At 41.5% G+C, this 23,667-nt stretch overlaps 15 non-coding genes across 15 annotated transcripts; all 15 read left to right on the top strand.

Annotated features, from left to right (window-relative positions):
- The first annotated feature begins 1,354 nt into the window (after positions 1–1,354).
- On the top strand, positions 1,355–1,428 carry trnat-cgu (transfer RNA threonine (anticodon CGU)). The gene has a single exon. It is a non-coding gene; the product is annotated as a tRNA-Thr (tRNA).
- Positions 1,429–1,953: 525 nt separating this feature from the next.
- trnar-ucu (transfer RNA arginine (anticodon UCU)) lies at positions 1,954–2,043 on the top strand. The gene is given in 2 exon segments: positions 1,954–1,990; positions 2,008–2,043. It is a non-coding gene; the product is annotated as a tRNA-Arg (tRNA).
- Positions 2,044–2,927: 884 nt separating this feature from the next.
- Positions 2,928–3,000, top strand: trnat-agu (transfer RNA threonine (anticodon AGU)). Its single transcript has one exon. It is a non-coding gene; the product is annotated as a tRNA-Thr (tRNA).
- Positions 3,001–4,928: 1,928 nt separating this feature from the next.
- Positions 4,929–5,002, top strand: trnat-cgu (transfer RNA threonine (anticodon CGU)). The gene has a single exon. It is a non-coding gene; the product is annotated as a tRNA-Thr (tRNA).
- A 525-nt stretch (positions 5,003–5,527) lies between these two features.
- trnar-ucu (transfer RNA arginine (anticodon UCU)) lies at positions 5,528–5,617 on the top strand. Its single transcript is given in 2 exon segments — positions 5,528–5,564; positions 5,582–5,617. It is a non-coding gene; the product is annotated as a tRNA-Arg (tRNA).
- Positions 5,618–6,501: 884 nt separating this feature from the next.
- On the top strand, positions 6,502–6,574 carry trnat-agu (transfer RNA threonine (anticodon AGU)). Its single transcript has one exon. It is a non-coding gene; the product is annotated as a tRNA-Thr (tRNA).
- A 1,928-nt stretch (positions 6,575–8,502) lies between these two features.
- trnat-cgu (transfer RNA threonine (anticodon CGU)) lies at positions 8,503–8,576 on the top strand. The gene has a single exon. It is a non-coding gene; the product is annotated as a tRNA-Thr (tRNA).
- Positions 8,577–8,888: 312 nt separating this feature from the next.
- trnat-agu (transfer RNA threonine (anticodon AGU)) lies at positions 8,889–8,961 on the top strand. The gene has a single exon. It is a non-coding gene; the product is annotated as a tRNA-Thr (tRNA).
- A 631-nt stretch (positions 8,962–9,592) lies between these two features.
- On the top strand, positions 9,593–9,682 carry trnar-ucu (transfer RNA arginine (anticodon UCU)). Its single transcript is given in 2 exon segments — positions 9,593–9,629; positions 9,647–9,682. It is a non-coding gene; the product is annotated as a tRNA-Arg (tRNA).
- A 155-nt stretch (positions 9,683–9,837) lies between these two features.
- Positions 9,838–9,911, top strand: trnat-cgu (transfer RNA threonine (anticodon CGU)). Its single transcript has one exon. It is a non-coding gene; the product is annotated as a tRNA-Thr (tRNA).
- Positions 9,912–10,436: 525 nt separating this feature from the next.
- trnar-ucu (transfer RNA arginine (anticodon UCU)) lies at positions 10,437–10,526 on the top strand. The gene is given in 2 exon segments: positions 10,437–10,473; positions 10,491–10,526. It is a non-coding gene; the product is annotated as a tRNA-Arg (tRNA).
- Positions 10,527–11,410: 884 nt separating this feature from the next.
- trnat-agu (transfer RNA threonine (anticodon AGU)) lies at positions 11,411–11,483 on the top strand. Its single transcript has one exon. It is a non-coding gene; the product is annotated as a tRNA-Thr (tRNA).
- Positions 11,484–13,411: 1,928 nt separating this feature from the next.
- On the top strand, positions 13,412–13,485 carry trnat-cgu (transfer RNA threonine (anticodon CGU)). The gene has a single exon. It is a non-coding gene; the product is annotated as a tRNA-Thr (tRNA).
- A 525-nt stretch (positions 13,486–14,010) lies between these two features.
- trnar-ucu (transfer RNA arginine (anticodon UCU)) lies at positions 14,011–14,100 on the top strand. Its single transcript is given in 2 exon segments — positions 14,011–14,047; positions 14,065–14,100. It is a non-coding gene; the product is annotated as a tRNA-Arg (tRNA).
- Positions 14,101–14,984: 884 nt separating this feature from the next.
- Positions 14,985–15,057, top strand: trnat-agu (transfer RNA threonine (anticodon AGU)). Its single transcript has one exon. It is a non-coding gene; the product is annotated as a tRNA-Thr (tRNA).
- Positions 15,058–23,667: the final 8,610 nt, after the last annotated feature.

Here is a 23,667-nt window from a genome sequence, read left to right as displayed (position 1 = left end):
TTTTTTTTTTATTGATCCACTGTGTTTCATATAATTTATTGTTATTATTTTTAATATTATCAATTATAATTAGAATTTTTAAAAGGGATTTTGTTAAACATTTCCTTGTTTTTGCTGTCTTTGCTTATTTAATGAAAAGTCTGATAAGATAGCGTAAATGTTATATTTTTAACTAAACAGACCACTTATTTTTATTTATGCTTTAAAATATTTTTTGTATTTCAATAAATACTTAAGAAAACCCCTCGTTTTCTGTCATTATTACCAGTGTTTTTGGTACGTCTTATGTAACTTTATTGCTTTGAGTTTGATGAACTTAAACCATTTAAGGCAATCGGTTTCCTCAAACCATTTAAGTAGCAAAAAGTTGATAAGACTTAGTTGGATTTGTTACCTGAATTCAAACTGACTGAGTGGAATAAACTTACATTTTTAAAGTTGAGTTAACTCAAATAATTGCCTAAGCTAATGTTAAAAAGAATAAGTTAATTAAACTCAATGTATATGAGTTTATAGTACTCATATTTTTGGGTTTTACCAAACTTAAATGGTTTAAGTGCAATCAGTTTCCTTAAACGGTTTGAGTTACCGTAACTTGTCGGGTTTTACAGTGGAGATCCTGGTTTCGAATCCCAGCGGTGCCTTGCAAATGTCAGCTTGGATCTTTTTGCCCTCCCTTGGACCTGAGGCCCTTACAGTGCCTCTGCCTTTCAAACGACACTGGACACTGCAATTGTGCAGAGACCCGAGGGCCTGTCCTCGCTCTCTTACCGTTGGACGGCCACAGACCCTGAAGGTCAGCCTGGGTTCGAATCCCAGCAATGCCTCTGGTTGTGCGCCACAATACAGCCAACGTCGTGCTTTACCAAAAAATGGACGGCGAATGGAGACACATGGAAGCTCGAGGACAGCGGGCGGTTTCCTTTGCAACACTACCCTCTCACCTGCTTTTGAAGGATAGCATCCTAGGCTAACGGGTCCCACGAAGGAGGCGCCGTGGCTTAGCTGGTCAAAGCGCCTGTCTTGTAAACAGGCGATCCTAAGATCGCATCCCAGCGGTGCCTTTCCATCAGTGGCTGTCACTGGCCTCGCTGTTGGATGGGAGATCCCGACAAAGCTCTATGTTTTTGAACCGTGCCTCAATTGTGCAAAGACCTGAGGACCTGTCTTTCTGCCCACACAGCGTGCCACTCAGCCTAGCTGGACGGGCACAAATCTGTAAGAAAGGCCTCAGTGGCCCAGCCTGGCACGCCTACGGGCTCTGTGGTGCAATGGATAGCGCATTGGACTTCTAGATTGCCAGATGAGGTTTTGACCCTTGGAGTCACCCTCCAGACCGCCTTGAATGCGGTTTGGCGCCGTGGCTTAGTTGGTTAAAGTGCCTGTCTCGTAAACAGGAGATCCTGGGTTCAAATCACAGCGGTGCCTTGGGCGACGTTTCAGTCCAGCAAGCGAAAGCGACCTGCAAACAGGGATAGCAAGTGCCTTATTTTGCAAACAGCCCCGACTCAGCTTTTTTTCTGCCATTTTGTTAATCCCATCATGCGCAGTGTTGCAATCGGACAGCAGAAACCATTTGGAGGCCTCCTGTTCTCAGCGTACATTGATTTTAAAAAAAATGTCAATCATATTTAAAAGGTAGCAAAACGTGCCCATGAACCAATTCAGTGAGGTATGGCAATCACTGTCTTGCATCAAGTGGAGGCAGCAGGACGTTCGAAGTGTTGATTCATGCATCGTCTAAGCCGCCGTTCATGCATCGTCTAAGCCGCCATCCCCACGATTAACATGCGAGTTGGCGCATGTTGGCGCACTCTATGTTTTTGAACCATGCCTCAATTGTGCAAAGACCTGAGGACCTGTCTTTCTCCCCACACAGCGTGCCACTCAGCCTAGCTGGACGGGCACAAATCTGTAAGAATGGCCTCAGTGGCCCAGCCTGGCACGCCTACGGGCTCTGTGGCGCAATGGATAGCGCATTGGACTTCTAGACTGCCAGATGAGGCCGTTCAAAGGTTGTGGGTTCGAGTCCCACCAGAGTCGTGGGTTTTTGCTTTCTGGTAACTCTCATACTGTGCAGAGTTGCCCTCAGGCAGTAGAAATTTGTAGACGTTGTCTTTTACAGTTTTTTCTGAATGCTTAAGCGCTAATTGTGATTCTTGTAGCACAATTTCTAAAACTATTAATACATATAGCAAAACCACTCACTGAGTTTGCAAAACTAAAAGCACAAACACTGCACTCAGTTTGCAATTTTGTAACACACACTTTGCAGAACTTTAAACACAACTCACTGCTTACACTCAATTACCAAATTTCCAACACACTCCTAGCAAAATTATACACATGTATGGCTATCATTAACACTATTTTGTGTTCTGACTTTGTCTTGGTTTTGATGAGTGTGAATAAACACCAATACTTGAAGTTTGGATCCTTGTATGTTTACATGACACTATATGACAAAAGTATAACCTCAAATTGACATCTGTACACAGAGAAAGCAAAAGCCAGATGTGTTTTGTATTCATACCATCAGTGTGCAGTTGGCACATTGTGTGCTTAGTAGATGATGGCTTGTGTTTACTGTTTGATACGAAAACACCATTTTTACGAAGGTGTGAAGAGTTAATCTAGCTGTGTTCGCTTTTGCAAGAGAACTACAATGTTTTGATAATTGGGTGAAAGGTTTTCTTATTTGTGTGAGGAGTTTTGCAAAAATAGCCAATAGTTACAAAAAATGTGCTTAAGCAATCAGAAAAAACTGTAAGCATACCAGCACCTGGCCCGCTTCTGGATGTTTTGAACCTTGGAGTCACCCTCCAGACAGCCTTGAATGCCCATGAACCAAGTGGAGGAAGCAGGACGTTCGAAGTGTTGATTCATGCATCGTCTAAGCCGCCATTCCCACGATTAGCATGCGAGTTGGCGCCGTGGCTTAGTTGGTAAAACGCCTGTCTAGTAAACAGGAGATCCTGGGTTCGAATCCCAGCGGTGCCTTGGAAATGGCAGCTTGGATCTTTTTGCCCTCCCTTGGACCTGAGGCCCTTACAGTGCCTCTGCCTTTCAAACGACACTGCAATTGTTCAGAGACCCGAGGAAGAGGGAACATTATTCTTAAACCCAATGGAATGTCAGCAGAAACCACGTCAACTAGATGAGCCCCAGAGACAGATCATCATTGAAGACCTCATCACCTAGACGGCCATCGACGCAAGACCACGAGAACCAGATGAGTCCTCTCCAATCTGACTTTGTGGCAACATGGAACTTTTGCATCTATGTTAATATTAGTCTGTTTCTTTCTTATTCTGAGGTTGCTGTAGCCACCAGATTTAGTCTGTATCCAGATCGAATGGTCACTGGATTAATGTAAAGTTGCTTTGACACAACAAAAAAAGCATTGTATAAATAATTTTGACTTGGATGTTTTGATTGTATCTAAAGATGATGTCTGCCAAGTCTTGGCTTAGTGTACAGTTTTTTTTTTTATTGCACTGATGTATTCCCTTATAGTATACATACTTAAATTTTGTATAGAAAGTACTGTTAATCTTAAGGAAAACCTTTTTTTTTTTTTTTTTATTGATCCACTGTGTTTCATATAATTTATTGTTATTATTTTTAATATTATCAATTATAATTAGAATTTTTAAAAGGGATTTTGTTAAACATTTCCTTGTTTTTGCTGTCTTTGCTTATTTAATGAAAAGTCTGATAAGATAGCGTAAATGTTATATTTTTAACTAAACAGACCACTTATTTTTATTTATGCTTTAAAATATTTTTTGTATTTCAATAAATACTTAAGAAAACCCCTCGTTTTCTGTCATTATTACCAGTGTTTTTGGTACGTCTTATGTAACTTTATTGCTTTGAGTTTGATGAACTTAAACCATTTAAGGCAATCGGTTTCCTCAAACCATTTAAGTAGCAAAAAGTTGATAAGACTTAGTTGGATTTGTTACCTGAATTCAAACTGACTGAGTGGAATAAACTTACATTTTTAAAGTTGAGTTAACTCAAATAATTGCCTAAGCTAATGTTAAAAAGAATAAGTTAATTAAACTCAATGTATATGAGTTTATAGTACTCATATTTTTGGGTTTTACCAAACTTAAATGGTTTAAGTGCAATCAGTTTCCTTAAACGGTTTGAGTTACCGTAACTTGTCGGGTTTTACAGTGGAGATCCTGGTTTCGAATCCCAGCGGTGCCTTGCAAATGTCAGCTTGGATCTTTTTGCCCTCCCTTGGACCTGAGGCCCTTACAGTGCCTCTGCCTTTCAAACGACACTGGACACTGCAATTGTGCAGAGACCCGAGGGCCTGTCCTCGCTCTCTTACCGTTGGACGGCCACAGACCCTGAAGGTCAGCCTGGGTTCGAATCCCAGCAATGCCTCTGGTTGTGCGCCACAATACAGCCAACGTCGTGCTTTACCAAAAAATGGACGGCGAATGGAGACACATGGAAGCTCGAGGACAGCGGGCGGTTTCCTTTGCAACACTACCCTCTCACCTGCTTTTGAAGGATAGCATCCTAGGCTAACGGGTCCCACGAAGGAGGCGCCGTGGCTTAGCTGGTCAAAGCGCCTGTCTTGTAAACAGGCGATCCTAAGATCGCATCCCAGCGGTGCCTTTCCATCAGTGGCTGTCACTGGCCTCGCTGTTGGATGGGAGATCCCGACAAAGCTCTATGTTTTTGAACCGTGCCTCAATTGTGCAAAGACCTGAGGACCTGTCTTTCTGCCCACACAGCGTGCCACTCAGCCTAGCTGGACGGGCACAAATCTGTAAGAAAGGCCTCAGTGGCCCAGCCTGGCACGCCTACGGGCTCTGTGGTGCAATGGATAGCGCATTGGACTTCTAGATTGCCAGATGAGGTTTTGACCCTTGGAGTCACCCTCCAGACCGCCTTGAATGCGGTTTGGCGCCGTGGCTTAGTTGGTTAAAGTGCCTGTCTCGTAAACAGGAGATCCTGGGTTCAAATCACAGCGGTGCCTTGGGCGACGTTTCAGTCCAGCAAGCGAAAGCGACCTGCAAACAGGGATAGCAAGTGCCTTATTTTGCAAACAGCCCCGACTCAGCTTTTTTTCTGCCATTTTGTTAATCCCATCATGCGCAGTGTTGCAATCGGACAGCAGAAACCATTTGGAGGCCTCCTGTTCTCAGCGTACATTGATTTTAAAAAAAATGTCAATCATATTTAAAAGGTAGCAAAACGTGCCCATGAACCAATTCAGTGAGGTATGGCAATCACTGTCTTGCATCAAGTGGAGGCAGCAGGACGTTCGAAGTGTTGATTCATGCATCGTCTAAGCCGCCGTTCATGCATCGTCTAAGCCGCCATCCCCACGATTAACATGCGAGTTGGCGCATGTTGGCGCACTCTATGTTTTTGAACCATGCCTCAATTGTGCAAAGACCTGAGGACCTGTCTTTCTCCCCACACAGCGTGCCACTCAGCCTAGCTGGACGGGCACAAATCTGTAAGAATGGCCTCAGTGGCCCAGCCTGGCACGCCTACGGGCTCTGTGGCGCAATGGATAGCGCATTGGACTTCTAGACTGCCAGATGAGGCCATTCAAAGGTTGTGGGTTCGAGTCCCACCAGAGTCGTGGGTTTTTGCTTTCTGGTAACTCTCATACTGTGCAGAGTTGCCCTCAGGCAGTAGAAATTTGTAGACGTTGTCTTTTACAGTTTTTTCTGAATGCTTAAGCGCTAATTGTGATTCTTGTAGCACAATTTCTAAAACTATTAATACATATAGCAAAACCACTCACTGAGTTTGCAAAACTAAAAGCACAAACACTGCACTCAGTTTGCAATTTTGTAACACACACTTTGCAGAACTTTAAACACAACTCACTGCTTACACTCAATTACCAAATTTCCAACACACTCCTAGCAAAATTATACACATGTATGGCTATCATTAACACTATTTTGTGTTCTGACTTTGTCTTGGTTTTGATGAGTGTGAATAAACACCAATACTTGAAGTTTGGATCCTTGTATGTTTACATGACACTATATGACAAAAGTATAACCTCAAATTGACATCTGTACACAGAGAAAGCAAAAGCCAGATGTGTTTTGTATTCATACCATCAGTGTGCAGTTGGCACATTGTGTGCTTAGTAGATGATGGCTTGTGTTTACTGTTTGATACGAAAACACCATTTTTACGAAGGTGTGAAGAGTTAATCTAGCTGTGTTCGCTTTTGCAAGAGAACTACAATGTTTTGATAATTGGGTGAAAGGTTTTCTTATTTGTGTGAGGAGTTTTGCAAAAATAGCCAATAGTTACAAAAAATGTGCTTAAGCAATCAGAAAAAACTGTAAGCATACCAGCACCTGGCCCGCTTCTGGATGTTTTGAACCTTGGAGTCACCCTCCAGACAGCCTTGAATGCCCATGAACCAAGTGGAGGAAGCAGGACGTTCGAAGTGTTGATTCATGCATCGTCTAAGCCGCCATTCCCACGATTAGCATGCGAGTTGGCGCCGTGGCTTAGTTGGTAAAACGCCTGTCTAGTAAACAGGAGATCCTGGGTTCGAATCCCAGCGGTGCCTTGGAAATGGCAGCTTGGATCTTTTTGCCCTCCCTTGGACCTGAGGCCCTTACAGTGCCTCTGCCTTTCAAACGACACTGCAATTGTTCAGAGACCCGAGGAAGAGGGAACATTATTCTTAAACCCAATGGAATGTCAGCAGAAACCACGTCAACTAGATGAGCCCCAGAGACAGATCATCATTGAAGACCTCATCACCTAGACGGCCATCGACGCAAGACCACGAGAACCAGATGAGTCCTCTCCAATCTGACTTTGTGGCAACATGGAACTTTTGCATCTATGTTAATATTAGTCTGTTTCTTTCTTATTCTGAGGTTGCTGTAGCCACCAGATTTAGTCTGTATCCAGATCGAATGGTCACTGGATTAATGTAAAGTTGCTTTGACACAACAAAAAAAGCATTGTATAAATAATTTTGACTTGGATGTTTTGATTGTATCTAAAGATGATGTCTGCCAAGTCTTGGCTTAGTGTACAGTTTTTTTTTTTTATTGCACTGATGTATTCCCTTATAGTATACATACTTAAATTTTGTATAGAAAGTACTGTTAATCTTAAGGAAAACCTTTTTTTTTTTTTTTTATTGATCCACTGTGTTTCATATAATTTATTGTTATTATTTTTAATATTATCAATTATAATTAGAATTTTTAAAAGGGATTTTGTTAAACATTTCCTTGTTTTTGCTGTCTTTGCTTATTTAATGAAAAGTCTGATAAGATAGCGTAAATGTTATATTTTTAACTAAACAGACCACTTATTTTTATTTATGCTTTAAAATATTTTTTGTATTTCAATAAATACTTAAGAAAACCCCTCGTTTTCTGTCATTATTACCAGTGTTTTTGGTACGTCTTATGTAACTTTATTGCTTTGAGTTTGATGAACTTAAACCATTTAAGGCAATCGGTTTCCTCAAACCATTTAAGTAGCAAAAAGTTGATAAGACTTAGTTGGATTTGTTACCTGAATTCAAACTGACTGAGTGGAATAAACTTACATTTTTAAAGTTGAGTTAACTCAAATAATTGCCTAAGCTAATGTTAAAAAGAATAAGTTAATTAAACTCAATGTATATGAGTTTATAGTACTCATATTTTTGGGTTTTACCAAACTTAAATGGTTTAAGTGCAATCAGTTTCCTTAAACGGTTTGAGTTACCGTAACTTGTCGGGTTTTACAGTGGAGATCCTGGTTTCGAATCCCAGCGGTGCCTTGCAAATGTCAGCTTGGATCTTTTTGCCCTCCCTTGGACCTGAGGCCCTTACAGTGCCTCTGCCTTTCAAACGACACTGGACACTGCAATTGTGCAGAGACCCGAGGGCCTGTCCTCGCTCTCTTACCGTTGGACGGCCACAGACCCTGAAGGTCAGCCTGGGTTCGAATCCCAGCAATGCCTCTGGTTGTGCGCCACAATACAGCCAACGTCGTGCTTTACCAAAAAATGGACGGCGAATGGAGACACATGGAAGCTCGAGGACAGCGGGCGGTTTCCTTTGCAACACTACCCTCTCACCTGCTTTTGAAGGATAGCATCCTAGGCTAACGGGTCCCACGAAGGAGGCGCCGTGGCTTAGCTGGTCAAAGCGCCTGTCTTGTAAACAGGCGATCCTAAGATCGCATCCCAGCGGTGCCTTTCCATCAGTGGCTGTCACTGGCCTCGCTGTTGGATGGGAGATCCCGACAAAGCTCTATGTTTTTGAACCGTGCCTCAATTGTGCAAAGACCTGAGGACCTGTCTTTCTGCCCACACAGCGTGCCACTCAGCCTAGCTGGACGGGCACAAATCTGTAAGAAAGGCCTCAGTGGCCCAGCCTGGCACGCCTACGGGCTCTGTGGTGCAATGGATAGCGCATTGGACTTCTAGATTGCCAGATGAGGTTTTGACCCTTGGAGTCACCCTCCAGACCGCCTTGAATGCGGTTTGGCGCCGTGGCTTAGTTGGTTAAAGTGCCTGTCTCGTAAACAGGAGATCCTGGGTTCAAATCACAGCGGTGCCTTGGGCGACGTTTCAGTCCAGCAAGCGAAAGCGACCTGCAAACAGGGATAGCAAGTGCCTTATTTTGCAAACAGCCCCGACTCAGCTTTTTTTCTGCCATTTTGTTAATCCCATCATGCGCAGTGTTGCAATCGGACAGCAGAAACCATTTGGAGGCCTCCTGTTCTCAGCGTACATTGATTTAAAAAAAAAATGTCAATCATATTTAAAAGGTAGCAAAACATGCCCATGAACCAAGTGGAGGCAGCAGGACGTTCGAAGTGTTGATTCATGCATCGTCTAAGGCGCCATCCCCACGATTAACATGCGAGTTGGCGCCGTGGCTTAGTTGGTAAAGCGCCTGTCTAGTAAACAGGAGGTCCTGGGTTCGAATCCCAGCGGTGCCTTGCAAATGGCAGCTTGGTTCTTTTTGCCCTCCCTTGGACCTGAGGCCCTTACAGTGCCTGTGACTTTCAAACGACACTGGACACTGCAATTGTGCAGAGACCCGAGGGCCTGTCCTTCCTGCAGAGAGAGCACGCGCTCTCTTACCGTTGTACGGCCACAGACCCGGAAGGTCAGCCTGGGTTCGAATCCCAGCAATGCCTCTGGTTGCGCGCCACAATACAGCCAACGTCGTGCTTTACCAAAATAAGGACGGCGAATGGAGACACATAGAAGCTCGAGGACAGCGGGCGGTTTCCCTTGCAACACTACCCTCTCACCTGCTTTTGAAGGATAGCATCCTAGGCTAACGGGTCCAACGAAGGAGGCGCCGTGGCTTAGCTGGTTAAAGCGCCTGTCTTGTAAACAGGGGATCCTAAGATCGCATCCCAGCGGTGCCTTTCCATCAGTGGCTGTCACTGGCCTCGCTGTTGGATGGGAGATCCCGACGACACTCTATGTTTTTGAACCATGCATCAATTGTGCAAAGACCTGAGGATCTGTCTTTCTGCCCACACAGCGTGCCACTCAGCCTAGCTGGACGGGCACAAATCTGTAAGAAAGGCCTCAGTGGCCCAACCTGGCACGCCTACGGGCTTTGTGGCGCAATGGATAGCTCATTGGACTTCTAGACTGCCAGCTGAGGCCATTCAAAGGTTGTGGGTTCGAGTCCCACCAGAGTCGTGGCTTTTGGCTTTCTGGTAACTCTCATAATGTGCAGAGTTGCCCTCAGGCAGTAGAAATTTGTAGACGTTGTCTTTTAAGCATACCAGCACCTGGCCCGCTTCTGGATGTTTTGAACCTTGGAGTCACCCTCCAGACAACCTTGAATGCGGTTTGGCGCCGTGGCTTAGTTGGTTAAAGTACCTGTCTCGTAAACAGGAGATCCTGGGTTCGAATCCCAGCGGTGCCTTGGGCGACGTTTCAGTCCAGCAAGCGAAAGCGACCTGCAAACAGGGATAGCAAGTGCCTAATTTTGCAAACAGCCCCGACTCAGCTTTTTTTCTGCCATTTTGTTAATCCCATCATGCGCAGTGTTGCAATCGGACAGCAGAAACCATTTGGAGGCCTCCTGTTCTCAGCGTACATTGATTTTAAAAAAAATGTCAATCATATTTAAAAGGTAGCAAAACGTGCCCATGAACCAATTCAGTGAGGTATGGCAATCACTGTCTTGCATCAAGTGGAGGCAGCAGGACGTTCGAAGTGTTGATTCATGCATCGTCTAAGCCGCCGTTCATGCATCGTCTAAGCCGCCATCCCCACGATTAACATGCGAGTTGGCGCATGTTGGCGCACTCTATGTTTTTGAACCATGCCTCAATTGTGCAAAGACCTGAGGACCTGTCTTTCTCCCCACACAGCGTGCCACTCAGCCTAGCTGGACGGGCACAAATCTGTAAGAATGGCCTCAGTGGCCCAGCCTGGCACGCCTACGGGCTCTGTGGCGCAATGGATAGCGCATTGGACTTCTAGACTGCCAGATGAGGCCATTCAAAGGTTGTGGGTTCGAGTCCCACCAGAGTCGTGGGTTTTTGCTTTCTGGTAACTCTCATACTGTGCAGAGTTGCCCTCAGGCAGTAGAAATTTGTAGACGTTGTCTTTTACAGTTTTTTCTGAATGCTTAAGCGCTAATTGTGATTCTTGTAGCACAATTTCTAAAACTATTAATACATATAGCAAAACCACTCACTGAGTTTGCAAAACTAAAAGCACAAACACTGCACTCAGTTTGCAATTTTGTAACACACACTTTGCAGAACTTTAAACACAACTCACTGCTTACACTCAATTACCAAATTTCCAACACACTCCTAGCAAAATTATACACATGTATGGCTATCATTAACACTATTTTGTGTTCTGACTTTGTCTTGGTTTTGATGAGTGTGAATAAACACCAATACTTGAAGTTTGGATCCTTGTATGTTTACATGACACTATATGACAAAAGTATAACCTCAAATTGACATCTGTACACAGAGAAAGCAAAAGCCAGATGTGTTTTGTATTCATACCATCAGTGTGCAGTTGGCACATTGTGTGCTTAGTAGATGATGGCTTGTGTTTACTGTTTGATACGAAAACACCATTTTTACGAAGGTGTGAAGAGTTAATCTAGCTGTGTTCGCTTTTGCAAGAGAACTACAATGTTTTGATAATTGGGTGAAAGGTTTTCTTATTTGTGTGAGGAGTTTTGCAAAAATAGCCAATAGTTACAAAAAATGTGCTTAAGCAATCAGAAAAAACTGTAAGCATACCAGCACCTGGCCCGCTTCTGGATGTTTTGAACCTTGGAGTCACCCTCCAGACAGCCTTGAATGCCCATGAACCAAGTGGAGGAAGCAGGACGTTCGAAGTGTTGATTCATGCATCGTCTAAGCCGCCATTCCCACGATTAGCATGCGAGTTGGCGCCGTGGCTTAGTTGGTAAAACGCCTGTCTAGTAAACAGGAGATCCTGGGTTCGAATCCCAGCGGTGCCTTGGAAATGGCAGCTTGGATCTTTTTGCCCTCCCTTGGACCTGAGGCCCTTACAGTGCCTCTGCCTTTCAAACGACACTGCAATTGTTCAGAGACCCGAGGAAGAGGGAACATTATTCTTAAACCCAATGGAATGTCAGCAGAAACCACGTCAACTAGATGAGCCCCAGAGACAGATCATCATTGAAGACCTCATCACCTAGACGGCCATCGACGCAAGACCACGAGAACCAGATGAGTCCTCTCCAATCTGACTTTGTGGCAACATGGAACTTTTGCATCTATGTTAATATTAGTCTGTTTCTTTCTTATTCTGAGGTTGCTGTAGCCACCAGATTTAGTCTGTATCCAGATCGAATGGTCACTGGATTAATGTAAAGTTGCTTTGACACAACAAAAAAAGCATTGTATAAATAATTTTGACTTGGATGTTTTGATTGTATCTAAAGATGATGTCTGCCAAGTCTTGGCTTAGTGTACAGTTTTTTTTTTTATTGCACTGATGTATTCCCTTATAGTATACATACTTAAATTTTGTATAGAAAGTACTGTTAATCTTAAGGAAAACCTTTTTTTTTTTTTTTTTATTGATCCACTGTGTTTCATATAATTTATTGTTATTATTTTTAATATTATCAATTATAATTAGAATTTTTAAAAGGGATTTTGTTAAACATTTCCTTGTTTTTGCTGTCTTTGCTTATTTAATGAAAAGTCTGATAAGATAGCGTAAATGTTATATTTTTAACTAAACAGACCACTTATTTTTATTTATGCTTTAAAATATTTTTTGTATTTCAATAAATACTTAAGAAAACCCCTCGTTTTCTGTCATTATTACCAGTGTTTTTGGTACGTCTTATGTAACTTTATTGCTTTGAGTTTGATGAACTTAAACCATTTAAGGCAATCGGTTTCCTCAAACCATTTAAGTAGCAAAAAGTTGATAAGACTTAGTTGGATTTGTTACCTGAATTCAAACTGACTGAGTGGAATAAACTTACATTTTTAAAGTTGAGTTAACTCAAATAATTGCCTAAGCTAATGTTAAAAAGAATAAGTTAATTAAACTCAATGTATATGAGTTTATAGTACTCATATTTTTGGGTTTTACCAAACTTAAATGGTTTAAGTGCAATCAGTTTCCTTAAACGGTTTGAGTTACCGTAACTTGTCGGGTTTTACAGTGGAGATCCTGGTTTCGAATCCCAGCGGTGCCTTGCAAATGTCAGCTTGGATCTTTTTGCCCTCCCTTGGACCTGAGGCCCTTACAGTGCCTCTGCCTTTCAAACGACACTGGACACTGCAATTGTGCAGAGACCCGAGGGCCTGTCCTCGCTCTCTTACCGTTGGACGGCCACAGACCCTGAAGGTCAGCCTGGGTTCGAATCCCAGCAATGCCTCTGGTTGTGCGCCACAATACAGCCAACGTCGTGCTTTACCAAAAAATGGACGGCGAATGGAGACACATGGAAGCTCGAGGACAGCGGGCGGTTTCCTTTGCAACACTACCCTCTCACCTGCTTTTGAAGGATAGCATCCTAGGCTAACGGGTCCCACGAAGGAGGCGCCGTGGCTTAGCTGGTCAAAGCGCCTGTCTTGTAAACAGGCGATCCTAAGATCGCATCCCAGCGGTGCCTTTCCATCAGTGGCTGTCACTGGCCTCGCTGTTGGATGGGAGATCCCGACAAAGCTCTATGTTTTTGAACCGTGCCTCAATTGTGCAAAGACCTGAGGACCTGTCTTTCTGCCCACACAGCGTGCCACTCAGCCTAGCTGGACGGGCACAAATCTGTAAGAAAGGCCTCAGTGGCCCAGCCTGGCACGCCTACGGGCTCTGTGGTGCAATGGATAGCGCATTGGACTTCTAGATTGCCAGATGAGGTTTTGACCCTTGGAGTCACCCTCCAGACCGCCTTGAATGCGGTTTGGCGCCGTGGCTTAGTTGGTTAAAGTGCCTGTCTCGTAAACAGGAGATCCTGGGTTCAAATCACAGCGGTGCCTTGGGCGACGTTTCAGTCCAGCAAGCGAAAGCGACCTGCAAACAGGGATAGCAAGTGCCTTATTTTGCAAACAGCCCCGACTCAGCTTTTTTTCTGCCATTTTGTTAATCCCATCATGCGCAGTGTTGCAATCGGACAGCAGAAACCATTTGGAGGCCTCCTGTTCTCAGCGTACATTGATTTTAAAAAAAATGTCAATCATATTTAAAAGGTAGCAAAACGTGCCCATGAACCAATTCAGTGAGGTATGGCAATCACTGTCTTGCATCAAGTGGAGGCAGCAGGACGTTCGAAGTGTTGATTCATGCATCGTCTAAGCCGCCGTTCATGCATCGTCTAAGCCGCCATCCCCACGATTAACATGCGAGTTGGCGCATGTTGGCGCACTCTATGTTTTTGAACCATGCCTCAATTGTGCAAAGACCTGAGGACCTGTCTTTCTCCCCACACAGCGTGCCACTCAGCCTAGCTGGACGGGCACAAATCTGTAAGAATGGCCTCAGTGGCCCAGCCTGGCACGCCTACGGGCTCTGTGGCGCAATGGATAGCGCATTGGACTTCTAGACTGCCAGATGAGGCCATTCAAAGGTTGTGGGTTCGAGTCCCACCAGAGTCGTGGGTTTTTGCTTTCTGGTAACTCTCATACTGTGCAGAGTTGCCCTCAGGCAGTAGAAATTTGTAGACGTTGTCTTTTACAGTTTTTTCTGAATGCTTAAGCGCTAATTGTGATTCTTGTAGCACAATTTCTAAAACTATTAATACATATAGCAAAACCACTCACTGAGTTTGCAAAACTAAAAGCACAAACACTGCACTCAGTTTGCAATTTTGTAACACACACTTTGCAGAACTTTAAACACAACTCACTGCTTACACTCAATTACCAAATTTCCAACACACTCCTAGCAAAATTATACACATGTATGGCTATCATTAACACTATTTTGTGTTCTGACTTTGTCTTGGTTTTGATGAGTGTGAATAAACACCAATACTTGAAGTTTGGATCCTTGTATGTTTACATGACACTATATGACAAAAGTATAACCTCAAATTGACATCTGTACACAGAGAAAGCAAAAGCCAGATGTGTTTTGTATTCATACCATCAGTGTGCAGTTGGCACATTGTGTGCTTAGTAGATGATGGCTTGTGTTTACTGTTTGATACGAAAACACCATTTTTACGAAGGTGTGAAGAGTTAATCTAGCTGTGTTCGCTTTTGCAAGAGAACTACAATGTTTTGATAATTGGGTGAAAGGTTTTCTTATTTGTGTGAGGAGTTTTGCAAAAATAGCCAATAGTTACAAAAAATGTGCTTAAGCAATCAGAAAAAACTGTAAGCATACCAGCACCTGGCCCGCTTCTGGATGTTTTGAACCTTGGAGTCACCCTCCAGACAGCCTTGAATGCCCATGAACCAAGTGGAGGAAGCAGGACGTTCGAAGTGTTGATTCATGCATCGTCTAAGCCGCCATTCCCACGATTAGCATGCGAGTTGGCGCCGTGGCTTAGTTGGTAAAACGCCTGTCTAGTAAACAGGAGATCCTGGGTTCGAATCCCAGCGGTGCCTTGGAAATGGCAGCTTGGATCTTTTTGCCCTCCCTTGGACCTGAGGCCCTTACAGTGCCTCTGCCTTTCAAACGACACTGCAATTGTTCAGAGACCCGAGGAAGAGGGAACATTATTCTTAAACCCAATGGAATGTCAGCAGAAACCACGTCAACTAGATGAGCCCCAGAGACAGATCATCATTGAAGACCTCATCACCTAGACGGCCATCGACGCAAGACCACGAGAACCAGATGAGTCCTCTCCAATCTGACTTTGTGGCAACATGGAACTTTTGCATCTATGTTAATATTAGTCTGTTTCTTTCTTATTCTGAGGTTGCTGTAGCCACCAGATTTAGTCTGTATCCAGATCGAATGGTCACTGGATTAATGTAAAGTTGCTTTGACACAACAAAAAAAGCATTGTATAAATAATTTTGACTTGGATGTTTTGATTGTATCTAAAGATGATGTCTGCCAAGTCTTGGCTTAGTGTACAGTTTTTTTTTTTATTGCACTGATGTATTCCCTTATAGTATACATACTTAAATTTTGTATAGAAAGTACTGTTAATCTTAAGGAAAACCTTTTTTTTTTTTTTTTATTGATCCACTGTGTTTCATATAATTTATTGTTATTATTTTTAATATTATCAATTATAATTAGAATTTTTAAAAGGGATTTTGTTAAACATTTCCTTGTTTTTGCTGTCTTTGCTTATTTAATGAAAAGTCTGATAAGATAGCGTAAATGTTATATTTTTAACTAAACAGACCACTTATTTTTATTTATGCTTTAAAATATTTTTTGTATTTCAATAAATACTTAAGAAAACCCCTCGTTTTCTGTCATTATTACCAGTGTTTTTGGTACGTCTTATGTAACTTTATTGCTTTGAGTTTGATGAACTTAAACCATTTAAGGCAATCGGTTTCCTCAAACCATTTAAGTAGCAAAAAGTTGATAAGACTTAGTTGGATTTGTTACCTGAATTCAAACTGACTGAGTGGAATAAACTTACATTTTTAAAGTTGAGTTAACTCAAATAATTGCCTAAGCTAATGTTAAAAAGAATAAGTTAATTAAACTCAATGTATATGAGTTTATAGTACTCATATTTTTGGGTTTTACCAAACTTAAATGGTTTAAGTGCAATCAGTTTCCTTAAACGGTTTGAGTTACCGTAACTTGTCGGGTTTTACAGTGTGTGCATAAACCTACTATTCGGCCACTCCTAACTAATGCTCACAAGCAGAAACGGTTGCAGTGGGCCCAGACATACATGAAGACTAATTTTCAAACAGTCTTGTTTACTGATGAGTGTTGTGCATCTTTGGATGGTCCAGATAGATGGAGTAGTGGATGGAACATGTCCCAACAATGCTGCGACCACAACAAGGAGGTGGCGTTTTTGGCTGGAATCATAGGGAGAGAGCTGGTTGGCCCCTTTAGGATCCCTAAAGGTATTAAAATGACCTCGGCAAAGTATGTCGAGTTTTTGACTTACCACTTTCTTTCATGGTACAAAAAGAAGAACTGTGCCTTCCATAGCAAAATCATCTTCATGCATGACAATGCACCATCTCATGCTGCAAATAATACCTCTGTGTCATTGGCTGCTATCTGCATAAAAGATGAGAAACTCATGGTGTGGCCACCATCCTCCCCTGACCTCAACCAGAATGAGAACCTTTGGAGCATCCTCAAGCAAAAGATCTATGAGGGTGGGAGGCAGTTCACATCAAAACAGCAGCTCTGGGAGGCTATTCTGGCATCCTGCAAACAAACTCAATCAGAAACTCTCCAAAAACTCACAAATTCAATGGATGCAAGACTTGTGATAGCGATATCAAAGAAGGGGTCCTATGGTAAGATGTAACTTGCCCAGTTAGGATGTTTTTGATTGAAATAGATTTAGATTTCAGTAAATATGACCACCTAATGCTGCAAATTCAGCAAATGCCCATTGACATGTTCTTTACAACCTATACAATGTTTTAACTCTGTTGTGCATAATAATGTGGAACAGTGCATTTTCAGTTTTTTTATTTTTGAAATAAATACTGTTATCATTAGGAGGTTTGTTCAATAAAATTCAAATTATACCCTAATGGTTGATGACTTAAAAATTATACTGACTGTCATTTGCATTGACTAATTATGAAAACCAGAGAAAGATATCATTTGCATAATAATTTGGAACACGGTGTATTGAATTTGACTTTGTATTATTGTTTTAGTGGACTCGATTAAAATAAGTTCAGAGTACTCATAACTATTGTTTTTTATAAACTTAATTGAATTAAGGCAATCGGTTTCCTCAAATGAAATTAGTTAGCTTAACTTGTTGGGTTTTACAGTGTAGACACTAGGGGTGTGCCGGTTTCAGAATTGGTGATGATGGTTATGATGTGAGTCAAATGTGACGGTTCATAACATAACCGTCGTCGGGGGTGGGGGGGGTTGCGACGTTCCTGTGTTATAGGACAACTTAGTTTGAATAAAATTAATATTTGTGTAGTGTTCAATGTTGTTATCAATAGAGATACGCGGATGGGGTATTAGTTCATCCGCAACCGCATCACAAAACTCATCATCCGCGCCAACGTTTTTTGACCAGATTTCAAAGCCGCACCCGCCCGCCATCCGCTGATTTTTTTGTGGTCTATGGACGATGCAATGCTCTGCTGATGCGAGCCGCAAGAAAGCCCTTGTCTGTTCTAGAAAGGATGCAGCAGCAAAGATATTTAATGCTAATGTATGAGGCATAGGCCTACGCTGAGTTTCATTCATTTACGATGAGATGCGCTCTAGTTCAACTTCACAATGCACTGCAAGTGAACGCGGCGCATCGGAGCCTCGATGTCACGGTTATTATATTGTCTCCTATATTTGCTTTTTTATTTATTAAATACATGCAATTGGTTGATGAAACATTAAAATTAAGATACAATTTGTACAAAACAAAATTCGCTTTAAAGAAAGGCTTTCTACAAAGCAAAACTTAATGAAGTGGTAAAAATCTGACGATTTACAAAACAGAACTTTAGTGGTAAAAACCATGTCTCCTGATTGCAAATGTTCATTGCTAATGTTTATTATTGCAAATGTTTTTCATTTGCTTAATAAATCTCATAATGATGGCACATCACTATATCATAGCTTTTATATATTTCAAATGATTGGTGGTCGGTCAAGGGGTACTTGGCAAAGAATCAAATACAGTTGGAAACGACGTAGACCATTAATAACACAGACTGTTAACAATTGTTTTTAATTAGTATTTAAACATTCTCTATGATAAAAAATGTTTGTAAAAAATATTTTAATAACACGGTTTTGGCAGTTATAGAGTTCTAATGACGGTGTTCAACTATAACCGTCGGTCTCACGGTTATATACTATCCGTCACACCCCTAGTAGACACCATTACAGCTCAATGAAATCCCAGTTGAAACGCTTACCTGGTCATCTCCTTCTCCTCTCACTGTTCGGCCTGTACTATGTTGCTCTCTCTTTCTCGGTTTAACTGGATCGCTCTCTGATGCCTGTAAGTACAACCACTATGTAATAAACTGTCACTGACATCCATATTTTTCTATTTTTTCTTGCACATGGGATACAGTTGGTGTTACGACCCTGTGTTTTACTTGCTCGCCTGCTGGTGGCATTGTTCTTCTATGAGAGCGCAGGAGATTGCGTACACCTGTTCACCACTTAAGGAGAGGATAAAACACTGGCCTCGACCACTCTTCTTGACTTCGTCCAGGGGACTGACAGCCTCTGGAGGAGTCACTTGTTGCTAACCTTTATCTTGTCTGCAGCCCATACCAACCTTTTCTCCTCCCCATCTGGATTATGATTTTTCCCCTTTGATTTTGAACCCTAGACTTCGTTATATTAATTTATCTGTATTTTGAAGACTAATAAAATCTTGCAAGTCATTATTTTAGTGTACTTGTATCATTTATGTACGGTCGAAACGAGCTGGCCGTAACATAAATTGGGTGTCTCGTCCGCGATCCTATGGGGGTAGGAAACGTTGGTAAGTATGGTTGTATGTGTATATGTTTTTTTGAATGATTGCCTTTTATAAATGAGAACTCTGGTTAGTTAGAGTGTTTCCAGCTGGATTGTGAATGCAATCTTTCCGACGGAGCACTGTTTGTTGTTTTGTTTTGTTATTTTGCCTTTCTTGTTTTTGGAGGTTATCCTGGGTGGAGATTAATTCTCTGTAGGGGGTACGCTTCCGGACCTTCAGTTTGACTGATTGTCGCGGAGCTCAGCGTTTAATGCCGCCCTGAGCCCGGTACATCTCTGAAGACCGGGTAGGATTTAGTTAGTGTTTTCTGAGTTAGGAGCTGGAGTTTTCTCATATTGTAAACGGTAAATCTATTCAACAAATAAGTAAAGGTAAATCATTGTGTTAGTGTGTATAGTGCGGTTTATTCTCGCGCTTACACTGTGTTTTGACTTGTGGGAAGTCTTCGGAAGTTTTTGTGAATGAGTTAGGTTGCGTAATACAGTGACGTAGTTCCTTTTTGAAGCAGTGGCTTATGGGAGTTGTATTTCGTGTAAACAGCGTCTCACGTGTGTTAGCTAAATTAGTAGTTTCGTTTGTGTTATTGTGCGTATATATATACGAACAAAATGTCTTCGGTGCTCGAAGATTTCTTTGCGTGTCCATCAGAAGCTTTGCTTGAGAGTTGTACAAAAGAGCAGTTGGTGCAAATTGCCGAACGCTTTAGTGTCGATCTTACTTCTCAGGAAAAGAGGCTGAAGGAAACTATCGTGACTACTTTGAAGCGATCACTTGTTGATAGAGGAGTTATAGAGGTAAGCGCTGAGTTAATTACTCCTAGTGAATCGTTTGTGTCTACTCCTGCTGAGGTTTATAGTGGAAGTGAGACAAAATTTCCAGAGTTGTCTTTGCAAGAGAAGCAATTGTGTTTAGATGCCGCAAAATTCGTGCTGAAGGTGACGATCGCGCTATGAAAGAGCGAGCAGTAGAAAGAGAATTTGAAGGGAGAAAATTAGATCATCAGTTAGCTATGAGAAAACTGGAGCTTGAGTTAGAGCGGGAACGTGATGAGAGAGCGTTTCAGATAAAGAGGTTGGAGTTAGAATTAGCAGCAAAGACAGCTGAGGTTTCACAAGCGAATGTGCCTCCGGTTTCACAACAGCATGCGAATGCAGGTGAACCGGTGTTTGACGTTTACAGAAATATGAGATTAGTGCCGCCATTTTCTGAAAAAGAAGTGGATAAATATTTTTATCACTTTGAACGTGTTGCTTTATCCATGAAATGGCCGAAAAGCTTTTGGACTTTGTTGTTACAGTGTGTGTTCACAGGTAAAGCTCAGGAAGTTTATTCTGCACTCTCACTGGAACAGAGTGGTGAGTATGATGTTGTGAAATCTGCTGTGTTACATGCATATGAACTCGTGCCCGAGGCATATCGTCAAAAATTTAGGAGTTTGAGTAAAGCTGATGAGTGTACTCATGTTGAATTTGCAAGAGAAAAAGAGAACTTATTTGATCGTTGGTGTACTTCAATGAAAGTTACAACTAAAGAGCAGTTAAGAGAATTAGTGCTCTTAGAGGAGTTTAAACATTGTGTTCCTCGTGCTGTAGCTACGCATCTCACTGAACACAAGGTTAATACACTTTCTGAAGCTGCTATAATGGCTGATGAATTTGTGTTAACCCATTGTGGGTCATTCAGTTCAGTCAGTCTTAAAGCCAACGATATGAGTAAGTCTAAGTTTTGCTTTCAACCTAAGACAAAGTCACTTGTCATGAGTAGGAATATTAAAAGAACAGCATTAATTTCTTAAAAAAAAAACTTTTGAACAGTATATTGTTACAGAAGATTTTCTATTATATTTCTAATGCTGTTCTTTATTTAACTTTTTAATGTTTTCTAAAATGATTGCTAAATATATTCAGCGTTGATGACAGAAATAAATTAAATTTAAAGTATATGGAACTGTAAATTTAAACTGTATTAACATTTAATAATATTATTCATGTTTTTTGTATTTTTTATTAAATAAATGCAGGACTGATGAGCATAAGACACTTCTTTCAAAAACATTAAAAATAGTGATGTGTCCAAACTTTTGAATGATCCTGTATTTATGTGTTTTCTTTTATTAAATTTTTTTTTTCATAGGAGAGCTGCTTGGTGTTGACTACTTCCTGGGTCAGACTGGACAGCCCCTGGTAGTGGACCCTGACTCAGAAGAGACAGAGAACATGCTGGAGGATGTGGATGAAGGTGAGGATGAAGAAGACGAGGGCTTCAGGGAGGACCAAACATTTGACATTACTGAGTCGAGTCTTACTGATGACCCAAGCTTCTCTCTGTCCTCCACTCAGCCTGATGCCTCCTTCACGCCAGGTGCCTCAGCATCTCCTGACGAGTCTGTGGTATGTAAATATCTCGTTATATGTATGTATGTAATTATGTTTTATGTAATATTGTTAAATTTCTAGGGAAAAAATATAATTCGTGCTGACCTGTAGCTTTTTGTCTGAAGTTGACAAAAAAACTCTAGAAAAATATTTATATTTATTTGTTTTTTTTTTGTCCCACTTCACTGTACTCATGTTGTTTATTAAATTTTTTTTTTTTTTTCTTGTATTTTTCTCACAGGCTTTGGATAGTGCTGGTGTGCTGGACAAAGTGGACAGCCTTGCGGAGTATCTGGAGCTCAGGAATCAGCCATCTCTGGGTCTCACCAACCATCAGGTCAGTTTCTCTTCTTGACCTGTCATATGTTAACACTACCACTTGTTTTGTTTTCTCATTTGCCATGTATTATATGCTAGGGGTGGGAAAAAAAATCGATATTGCAATACATTGTTGTGCTCTTTGTCGCAATAAATAATCGATACACTAACGGCCAATATCGATATTTTATTACAACACAAAATTATTAATTTACCCGTCGTCAGTGTCACTGTCACTACCCAATATCTACCATTCTGTTTGCGGGGGGCGCTGTTCGAGTAAATAGGGGTAAAGTGGCAGAAGCAGCGGCCAGTGAAGAACACAAGTTATCTAACAACAACAGAGAAGAAGCGCAGAAAAAAAGAGAAGTGAGAAGAATGGCGGAAAATAACGAAAACCAAACAAAGACGCACCCGCTAGTTGAGCATGCTGATCAGTTACGCCTGTTTCACACATACTCCGTCTGCAGTGCGTATGCGTTGAGTATTTTTTTCCGCACCCATGTTAACGGATTAGAGTGTTCACACTGCACGCGGTTGCTGTCCGGCAGTACGTCCCAGAAGCTGTGTGCAAGTGCATTCAAGTGCATTGAATGATACGTTGTTTATAAAACGTGTTCTGTGTGAAAGCAAAACGAGTCCGTGCTGCTTCTGCATCGCACACGGACTGCATACGCACTGCAGACGGAGTATGTGTGAAACAGGTGTTATTGTTCCTCAAGAAGAATATGCCTTGATGTGACCACTGTCCAGGTTAACATAAAGCACTTTACAGTAACTTACTACTGACGTTTCAGTATCACGGTTTACACATGTTAGTTAATGTTCATGTTGTTTTTTTAATGTTCAGGCACTTTTATCTGTCTAGCTGTACAGCGTTTACATTTAAGACCAGGAGGCAGTGAGTTATTATGCAAATGCATATTTCTTTGCACAGTGTTGAAAATGTTGGCATTAATAAATGCTTAAGATTTCCTTATTATAGGTATTTTTTTCTTTTTCAGTCACATATATCGTGATATATCGTTGATGAAATTTCTTCCAATATATTGAATATTGTAGATATTGCGAATCGTGATATTATCGATATCGTGGGCCACATATCGTCACAGAATTGAATCGTGAGTTACCTGTATCGTCCCACCCCTATTATATGCTCTCTCTGCTTAGGTGAGCAATATAGTTGGCAGAACCTGCTGGATTACGATAAGAAGAAAGTGATGTTTGCTGCCAGACACCAGAGCAGGCTGGACACAGGTTCACTCCAGGAGTGGAGAGCGTGAAGAGGCATACATTCACCACCACTGCCCCACTTGCCCAGTGGCCAGATTGTTGTCGCCTGATAGAGACCATTTCAAGCTCTGTGCCATCCATAAGAGTCCAAAAAATAAAGGGGATAAAGTTTTATTTATGTGTATTGTTTTCTGCTTTCTGTTCTTTTGCACTTGCAATGAATGCACTAGTGCCATGGACATTGGACGGTTTTATTTATATGTATAGTTCTGTTTTCTGTTCTTTTGCACTTGCAAAAAATGCACAGGAGTCATGGACAATAGAAAGTATTATTAAGAGATATTATTCTGTTTTCTGTACATGCAACATAACTATAAGAATAAAAATGTAAAAAAAGAAAAAAGAATAATGAATAATTGGCTATGACTGATTGAAAAATAAAAGTTTGGTCATGATTAAGTAACTCTTTTTGTATGTCTTTGTTACAGTATCATTTAACGTTACAGGCCCTTTTAAAAATGTTGATAAATTTGGGGATTATTTAATAAATAAATTTACTATTTTTTGTACTATAAGTTTTAGAACATAACTACAGCAGAAATATATTTAAAGTGCAAAAATTTTGAATAAGATATCAATAATCAGTAATATAAATCTAATAA

Source organism: Garra rufa, unplaced genomic scaffold (assembly GCF_049309525.1).
Source record: "Garra rufa unplaced genomic scaffold, GarRuf1.0 hap1_unplaced_002, whole genome shotgun sequence".
Classification (NCBI taxonomy): Eukaryota; Metazoa; Chordata; class Actinopteri; order Cypriniformes; family Cyprinidae; genus Garra; species Garra rufa.
Note: the sequence above shows the minus strand (reverse complement) of the source record. Positions and strands in the feature narration are given on the sequence as shown.